Genomic DNA, 9696 nt, shown 5'->3' on the forward strand with positions numbered 1-9696 from the left:
GTAAATCAAATTTTATTTTAAATTATTTGACTTATAACCTTTTGCCAATGGAATTGTCTCTAGCTTTACTTTCACTTTGTTAAAATTAAATACTCATAGAGCGGCAATGAGAATAAAGTTCGAAATATGGCAGTATTCCTTGGCAATAATTGACACATTTCGAACTTTGTTTCGCAAACATTTGTTAAGACTTGTTGTTACTAACGCGCGCTAATCGATCAAACAACCCTTTGAGGTCAGTATAACCCCTGCCACTGGTCAATACAATCTCCTCTATCGTATGATCGCCTAGTACATCGTTTCTAGTGTGCTATAGTTTTATACGGTATACATTGCTTGGACTATAAATAGAAGGGGACGATGACTATTGAAACGTTTTTTAATATCTATATCTGAAAATAGTATTTAAATCAATCGAAATAATATCAATTGTAATACGGAATTGACATATTTATTTATCATTTATGTAATAATATATCCTTGGATACGAATTGATTTTTTGTGTACCTAAGTACGTTAGACGTGCAAATCTAAATCCATTGCAACATTTTAACATGTCGATTCAATTTTATGAACGTGCTGGAAATCGTTATTAGATATGTCTCTTGTTTTATTGTACACAATTTCATTCTTTAGACTTTTTCAAGGGGGTAGAGGCCCCTGTGGTTCGACTCTGGCGGCACCATCGCTGCATTTGTATGTGTCTTATGTCTGATACAAGACAGTAGTAAACATATTTTTCAAAGGCATGCCATCTTAGTTTTCAGGGGTAGCGGCGCATCAGCGGCGAATCTAATCTTATCTAGCAGTAGCCACTTACTATCAGACGGCTGCATGTTCGTCTGCTGCTAGTACTACATTATTTTTTTATAAAAAGATATATTGTTGGACATAGGGCTCCGTTTGTGACGTATGATGATAAGTTTACCCCCTATAACACTGAACACTGCTATTATTAGGCAAAATGGTTTATTTTTAAACCTTTTAGAATTACGGTTTACGCTAACTACAATTTCACCTGTTGAATACGTTGCTCTCTGGGTATATTAGCGCCAAACTGGGATGCTACAATGAATGGAATGGAAAGAAGGGGACAAAGTGGAGATAGCGTATACAAGAAAGAAGGAGTAGCCACGTTGACCGTGTGAAATGAAATGATTCAATGAATGAGAGGAGGTGCTGACGATGGCGCATGCGTGAAACTTAGAACGAGATGGCATATATGGAAACCAAGTTATTTGCATTCTGCCAATTAGGCATAAGTACGGTGCATGAATTGCAACCGAATTTGAACCCTGTTTGTGGTTTTAGTATTGTTGTTATTTTTATTGCATTAGTGCGCCCTTGCCTCCTAGACACTGCTCCGTCTATGATCTGTTTCCCTGGTAGTTATTCAAAAAATCTATATGTATTACGAGCTTCGTACTGCGAGCTTCGGCCAGCAATGGATTTCAATACGTCTTTCGGTAACGAAATTTTACCGCCTAACAAGTTGATAATAGGGAACGCTTTGGTTGGTCAAGTAATTCTCGAAATTGGATACCTATTGATTGTTCTTTTTTATCGTATTATCGTTTTTTGAAAGTTTATGTAGGTGCTTAGGTACCTATGTGGTTTCCTTTATTTTCTTTTAATTTTTCCTTATACACAGGTTATAAAAATATTATTACTAAATATGGCCAAGAGTCCTACAACTTAAACAGTATTGATACAATATTCTACCTAAATTACGAATATTGGTCAAGATTGAATATTAGTGATCACTATTTATGTGCGGTAATCGCGACAAAGGCGGGCATTCGGGCCAGAAGAATCATATTCATGTCGTCTTATGAGATATTATTTCTTCCACAAAAATACACAAGGGTTAAGTAGTTAATGACTAGGCAGGAGCTTGCTCTATAATATAGGAAGCATGTAGTCCACCTGGCTAAGTGCCAACTGCCGCCCATGGACATCTTTTTAACCTGTTATCAACCTCAGATAAGATTAGATTACTACCTGAGTTCGGCCACAGATGCGCCGCTACTCTTAAGGATTAAGCTTGAAAGGAAGAGGAACACAAGGAGGGCTCCCCCTCCTCTCAATAAATTCACAATTTGTTATTAAAGTTTTTATAACTCATATTTAGATTTATCCCATTAAGGTCTCGAGTCTCGAGTAAAAAGCCATTGATATAAGTAAAAATAATATACTATAATGTTTATTTTTTTAGTTGATTATTCATTTATGTTTACTTTTTTATTTATTCGATTCATTAAATAAATTTCGACATTATTCATACCACTTATGAATTAATGTAAATGTTTGTTTTTATTGGTTTGTCGTTTTCCATTATCGTATTTCGTATCATATCGTCCTGAAATCTAGCTAGACGTTTTCTATGAATTGCCAAAAAAAATTAAAATCTTGATTTATTGTCGTATTGGTGTTTTGACTTTTGTTTTTGTGTTGTTTTGGAATTGGTACTGAATTTATATTGTTCCTCTCATACATAGACCCTACGTATAATGAAACAATGACCAATAACCTTATACACAGTAATTTATAACTTATAATTTTATTGAAGCAAGCGTGTTAGGAAGCAGTGATAGCCTAGTGGTCAAGAAACTCGGCCTCTCGCTCGAGAGGTCCGAGGTTCAAATCCCAGGCACGCACCTCTGATTTTGCAAAGTTATGTGCCTATTAAAACTTAATTATCACTTGCTAAACGGTGAAGGAAAACATCTTGAGGAAACCTGCTTACCTGAGATTTATAAAAGGGAAGTTATTGTGAATATACCAATACGCACTTCGTATTGGTATACGCACTTGGTCAGCGCGGTGGACTATGGCCTAATCCTTCTCATTATGTGAGGAGACCCGTGCCCAGCAGTGGGACAGTAATGGGTTGTTGATTGATTGATTGATTGGTTGTTGTTTCTTGTTTCTGAAATGGGCTTACTCTGCGTTTGTGAGATTACAAAGGAATGTTTCGAATAAAATACATATTCCTGCTTACTAACAAAATGTTGAAATGCTGCTATGTTTAAATATGGCAAAGACAGATACTCATACCAAAAAAAGCAGTGATAGCCTAGTGGTTAAGAAGCGCGGCCTCTCGATCGAGGGGTCTGAGGTTCAAATCCCAGGCACGCACCTCTGATTTTCAAATTTATGTGCGTATTACAAATTAATTATCGCTCGCTTAAACGGTTAAGGATAACATCGTGATGAAACCTGCATACCTGAGAGATATATAAAAAAAAATCTCAAAGGTATGTGAAGTCTGATTAATTGGTTGTTGTTTCATAGGTAATATAAGTTTGTCTGATTCATCGGCTTACAGACAAGTTTAAAATAAGTATTAAGTAATACTGTTACTTTCATGTCATAGAAAATTCGTATTAAATCCTAATTTGTAGGCTCGCAACTTTCGGCCCTCGGTCGCAAATTTTGAAAAGGAGTTTTATTTTAACGCTCCAGGCAAATTACTCTTGGCACAAAAACATGTTAAAATAATTAACTATTGAGCCTCGAAATTTAATCATATACCACTATTGTTCTAAAAAAAAATGTTTTAAAACTGAATATAAAAAAGTTAACGAGAACAGATCAAAATTTGGGAATAAACATTCTTTTATAACTTTTTTAGTAATAACAGAAAAATGACAATGGAACATTTTATAGGAGGGTTTTAAGGAATAAATATGTTGTGCTGATGTGAAATTTAGTTTTTACGGCATGATAAAGTTCGCCAGATTTTAGTGGTATAATAATGATAGTAAACAACTAACCGCCCAGAGCAATACTGTCAACCCTTGTTACCGCCCCCTAACCCTTTCACTCCCTCGTTCAACTGTTTCAGTTCCTTCCGATCCCTGCGATCCTGGTATTCCGTTTGGCAGGAGTGCCAACAAGTTAAATCCCAGGTGAAATGCAAGTTAATAAATGAAATGCTAACTTAGATTGGGAAAAGGGTTTCTTATTGACTTATTTCTTGTTGTACTTTGTTATTTTAATACATAATTAGTCAGATTTTTTTAATTAGTTCTACCAGTGGCGCCTCGATACTGGAGTCGTAATGTTGAAGACTAAGGTTTAGTGTAACAGAAAAATTCAGTGACAATGTCATTAAGAAAAAGTCTTCGGTGTAAGGCCAAGCACTTACGAAGTTGTTATTATCTGCACCGCCGCGGTAGCGGGATAGTAATACGCGCAGAATACGAAAATGCTGGTTAAAGATAATTGCCAACTAGTAGCTGTTTGTAGATACGCACCCGCCACAAGCACCTGTGGTAGCCGCACGCGACATTTGAAAATCATTAACGTTTTGCTGTTTCGTTAACTTGAAGAAAACTACTATTATTTATAGTAAACAGCAGTCCGCATCGATCTCATTCCTGGATGTACCTAAAGTCTTTTGTTAATATTCCGTGGAGTATGTAATTCGCAATAGTCTCTTTTGTGTGTCCATGACAGGCTGGGCCCCATACCTGATAATCTTATACATCTCATTTTACTTAAGCCTGTGTTTACAAGGCACTGCACGTGTTTTGTTGTATTCGATTTAAAACTTGCAGTCAACGAAACGTCATTGGGTGTGGTTTTTATACGTTTACCCATGCTTTTACATTTGCATCGAAGTCACCGGCCCAACATACGAAACGGTATTGGGTTCCTGCTAAAAATTTAAGTGCGTATGCACTAACATATTGTAGGGGAAAGTTGGTTATATCGTATCACTTTTCACTTTAACGTCGATAATTACTTAACTATGAGGTTTACAATTATAAAATAACAATTGAAATATAGCTTCATATCTCGACTACCTAGTACAAGAAAATCAAGTCTTTACTTTGTTTCAACATCCTTAAAAATCAATTTTCGCGGAGGTCTTCGATCGGTACGATTTAGCCGACAAGGCGGTTTAATCGTACCACTAGCAGTTTAAATTATACCACAGGCGTTTAATCGTACTGCTGAATAAAAAAAACTTAAATCATTAAAGTAATCATTTATTTCACACAAGATCTACCAATAGAATCAAGAAAAGGAAGTAATTGACCAAGAGCGTGCCGTTATAGTAATTGATATCATAGCAGCCATAGAAGTAGGTAAATGCATTGTGAAAGTTTTTTTTTATAATATAAGATTAGCAGACGAGCATGCAATCCATCCACCTCATGGTAAGTAGCTAGTGGCGCCCATGGACATCTGTAATCAACCCCAGATAGGATTAGATATTCCTACCTGAGGTCGGCCACAGATGCGCCGCTACCCCTGAGTACTAAGGTGGAACGCCTCGGAAAAGTCTGTCTCCCTTACCACACCCTTCAAACCGGAACACAGCAGCGCCTAACACTGCTGTTATTAGGTAGAAATAGGTGTGGCGGTGGTGCCGCCGGAGTCGAACCACAAAGGGTTCTACCACCTTCAAAAAAAGTTTGATTTGTTTAACCATTACCCTAATAGAAAAAGCGAAAATTGCCAGGAAATAGTGAATTCTTGTAAGCTCCATTTACTTTCAAGCTAATATAGTGGCCACCGTTCATCATACTCTTTAAAAAAATTACGTATCTACCTATTACGATTCCAAAAATAAAGCACTGTGACAGACGGACATATGCACAGACATCGGAGGCTTAGTAATACGGTTCCATTGGTTTTCCTTGAGTACAGAACACTAAAAACCATAGATAAGTAAAGATATCTCACCGCCTTGTAATTGACGAAGTCAAAAAAAAATCAAACAGCTTACGGGTTTCATGCATCTACACGAAATCACGCACACACTCACGTAAAACAGTTTACGGTTTTTCCCATAACGTTTCCGACCGTCGTGGTGTAATTTACGCGGAAAAATGCCGACATGTGCAGTTAAATGGTGCAAACACAGCACGGAATCTAAGAAAAAGCGCGAAAAAGTATCATTTCATTCGTAAGTGGTCTAAAAACTACATATTTTTAATATTTCCCAAACACGAAAATAGATACCATTGACAGTACTAAGTGTTGCCAGTACCTTATTGTGAATTACTTTATATGTGGGAAATAACTTGCAAGTAAAATTAGATATTGATTATGTATTTTATTTAAATTTAACAGAAATAATAGCTACGTACGAGTAACATTAAATTGAAATATTATAATATGATTAAATTATAATTAAATTTTTGAAAAATATTTTTTTCAATTGCATCGTTTGATTATGTACTCATATTGCGTAGATAGTGCATACTATTATTATTTATCTTTCTGTCCAATGTGGTTATTTTAGGTTTCCAAAAAATATATTGCTACATGATAAATGGGAGGCTGCCATACAACTAAGTCATAATGATCCTCACTGGCAAGCAACTTCTTGGAGTGTAGTTTGTTCAGATCATTTTGATGAGACTGATTTATACGTAACAAAATGTGGAGTGCGTCGACTAACTAGAAGCGCATATCCAAGAAAGGTATACACTTTAAACCAGAATGCAGCAGCGCTCAACACTGCTGTAATGAGGCAGAAATATTTGTGGCGGTGGTGCCGCCAGATTCGAATCATAAGGGGTAAATAATAATAATAATCACCTTCAAAATATTCATACGTAAATATCGACGTAACTTTTGCGTCACTTTACTTTTGGAAGGAATACATTGTCTCTTTCTTGTCAGTAACTTAATCATGGCGGACCAAACTTTACTTACTCCTCATTTACTTGTGATTTGTGATTCCATGAAGCTTGTTTATTTATTATTTTTTTTGTTTAATTTGTACATTTACGGATTTAGTTAATCGTTGTTATAGCAATTGTATATTTTATGTTCGTTGTTGTCACTGTCATATATTTTCTTCTGTATATTTTTTGTTAATTTTTAATATATTTTACTTTTTATTGCTTATTAGTTATGGTGTGCGTTGAGTATATTTCATAAATAAACATTACTTTCGTAATACACATTTAATTTAATCCCTTTTCCCTTGCTACTCCAAGCGCCTACTAAATTATACTACAAAGAAAACAATTCGTAATGTGGTGTAGATACAGACGACGGGATTGGTCATTTTATTGTTTGAATTCTTGACAAATAGAACCTTTTTAGATAAAGTTTACGTATAAATAACGAATACTACGTAATTTACATAATAAATAAATACGTATGTATTTCAAACATTTTAGGGAGACTAGAACGGAGACGTGGCAACACTTTATTATTACGCACACAATGCCAACTGTCAAAACTGGCTTCATTTACTTGTATGGAGTGAGTTATCTTTACTAATCTATGCTAAAAACGAACAAAATTCATTAACTCACATTACCTACTATTTACTTTCTTAACATCAAAATATGAGATCTTTTAAAAACATATCCATTGAAACTCATTTTCGATCTCTATTTAGGAGTTCAACATTTCACATCATTTCTTTTCTTTCTAATAGTCCGTACTTCTGTAATGGTGTATTAGGAGTCATACTTCAAAAATAATTGCTCATTTAACAGGAAATACATGATTAATACATGAATAAACAGGCGGTACAATTACACCAATATAAGTGTTAACAAAGTAGAGAAGTAAATATTATAACGGAACAATTCAAGCCTACTTAAAATTGAAAAAAACAAATATGATAGAGAAGTCGTGAAACAATTGGTCGTAGGTAAACATTGTTTGTCTATATGTTACTAGTTCTATCCTTATGTAATCTTTGCACTTACCTAGTGTGGCTTCAGTCGACGTCGGCCTGCGAGTTCCACGGACTTGGGTATGTTGCCTGATTTGCTAACTATTTCTAAATGTATTAAAAAGCTAGTTTTATGCTAATGAAACATGAAATAATAAACTTTGTGGTGTGTTAAAGGAGACATACTTTTCCGAGGCGTTCCAGCTTAGTCCTCAGGGGTAGCAGCGCATCTGTGGCCGACCTCAGGTAGGAATATCTAATCCTATCTGGGGTTGATTACAGATGTCCATGGGCGGCAGTAGCCACTTACGATCAGGTGGACTGCATGCTCTTTTGTTATAATATATGAGTAGCAACTCCTTTATTATATAAAAAAACAAGTATACATATAACATAGTATGAAAACGCTCGGAATGGATTCCAGAAATACAATGTATTCTTCTAAAATCATCAACATTTACAATAATACACCTTTATCCACTTATTTATTACATTTCCATTATATAAGATAGCAAAAATTAGTTGACAATTCATACATCAAAGCAAGATTGAATATTCCAAGAATAAAAAAGCATTTGACAAGTGACATGAATTACTAATAACCAGCCATTACGTGGTTTGTACATGAATGAGTGTAATGTGTCTGTAACAATAGATTTACCATTCGTAATAACTCATTGGAAAATTTTCCCTCGCTCTCAAGTACCTAGTTTTTAAAATCAATTCCTTCTTGAAAAATGCTGTACTTAAACCAGTGCCTCTTTCAAATCTTTTTTAAAGCTTTAACTCTATGTAAATCTACAATAGTAGGTATAAATTCGGCGGTTATCATACATGAACTGTAAAAATCAAGGTTGAATGTATAATGTGTTATTGTCCATGTGTTTTTCTGTTGCGATCCCATTTAAATAAATCGATAAATAACATCCAAAATAATTCAAAGTTATTCGCTTAGAAAATAGCAGTTAAATGCCTGCAGGTTACGAGAGTTTAAACAGACGAATTATTTATAGGTATTTGCAAAATCACTGTGAGGCAGGATTATATTAAATGGACGGAGATCCTGTGGTTTCCTGCCCTACATGGAATTGGTTACGGATGTCCATTTGGCAATGATAGTTAGAAATGATTACTTACATTTGTTTCATATCTGTTAGAGATCAATTGATATTATAATCGTTTTTAGATTATTAATAGGTACGTCTTTGATGTAACATGTAATTGTTATAAGTATAAGGCAGTCAGAATAATAAAGTTGTAAACGTACACGCAGTATTAAAATTCGGTGTGGAAATCGGCGGCATAAATGAATGTAGAAATAACTCCTGTCAAACCTCGACGCAGTCATTTATATGCCGATAAAACCATCAACTGTAGGCAATGTTAGCAGAGTACAAGTACAGGTCCCATGGTGTAATGGTTAGCACTCTGGACTTTGAATCCAGCAATCTGAGTTCGAATCTCGGTGGGACCATTCCCTATAAACATTTGCTTTTTTTTTATATATCATAAAGTTTTACTTTGCGTAAATGTTTATTAGACGTTGTGCAAAACATTTTGTTTTCATCTTAAATTACATTCTAATATAACTAGCCAGGACTCTCATTGTAAATGGCGAAAGAGGGCACTTGGTTGCGATTGAGTTCCCGTTCTACGTAGAGAGGGCGTTGTTTAGTAGCTAATAAATATAAATTATAATTATATTATATCGATGATGGGTAATACGAATATAATAATATGACACATTTGTAAGGAATTATTTGATAACTTTTAGTTGAAAGAATCTAAATAATATAGAATCTTAATATATTAATAAAGAATCTTATATATAAAATTCTCATGTCACAATGTTAGTTACCGTACTCCTCTGAAACGGCTTTACCGATTTTCACCAAATTTTATATGCATATTCAGTAGGTCTAAGAATCGGCTTCTATCTATTTTTCATACCCCTAAGTGATAAGCGTTGTTCACCCTTAACATTTTTTTATTTATATGGCAACATATATCTATTTTTTAAGTAATGTACATTTTAGGTTATA

The 9696-nt window shown here is 34.7% G+C and overlaps 1 non-coding gene across 1 annotated transcript; it reads left to right on the top strand.

Annotated features, from left to right (window-relative positions):
- The first annotated feature begins 9056 nt into the window (after positions 1-9056).
- On the top strand, positions 9057-9128 carry TRNAQ-UUG (transfer RNA glutamine (anticodon UUG)). Its single transcript has one exon. It is a non-coding gene; the product is annotated as a tRNA-Gln (tRNA).
- Positions 9129-9696: the final 568 nt, after the last annotated feature.

Source organism: Epargyreus clarus, unplaced genomic scaffold (assembly GCF_041222505.1).
Source record: "Epargyreus clarus isolate Ecla_fem2 unplaced genomic scaffold, WU_Ecla_fem_2.2 ptg000007l, whole genome shotgun sequence".
NCBI lineage: Eukaryota > Metazoa > Arthropoda > Insecta > Lepidoptera > Hesperiidae > Epargyreus > Epargyreus clarus.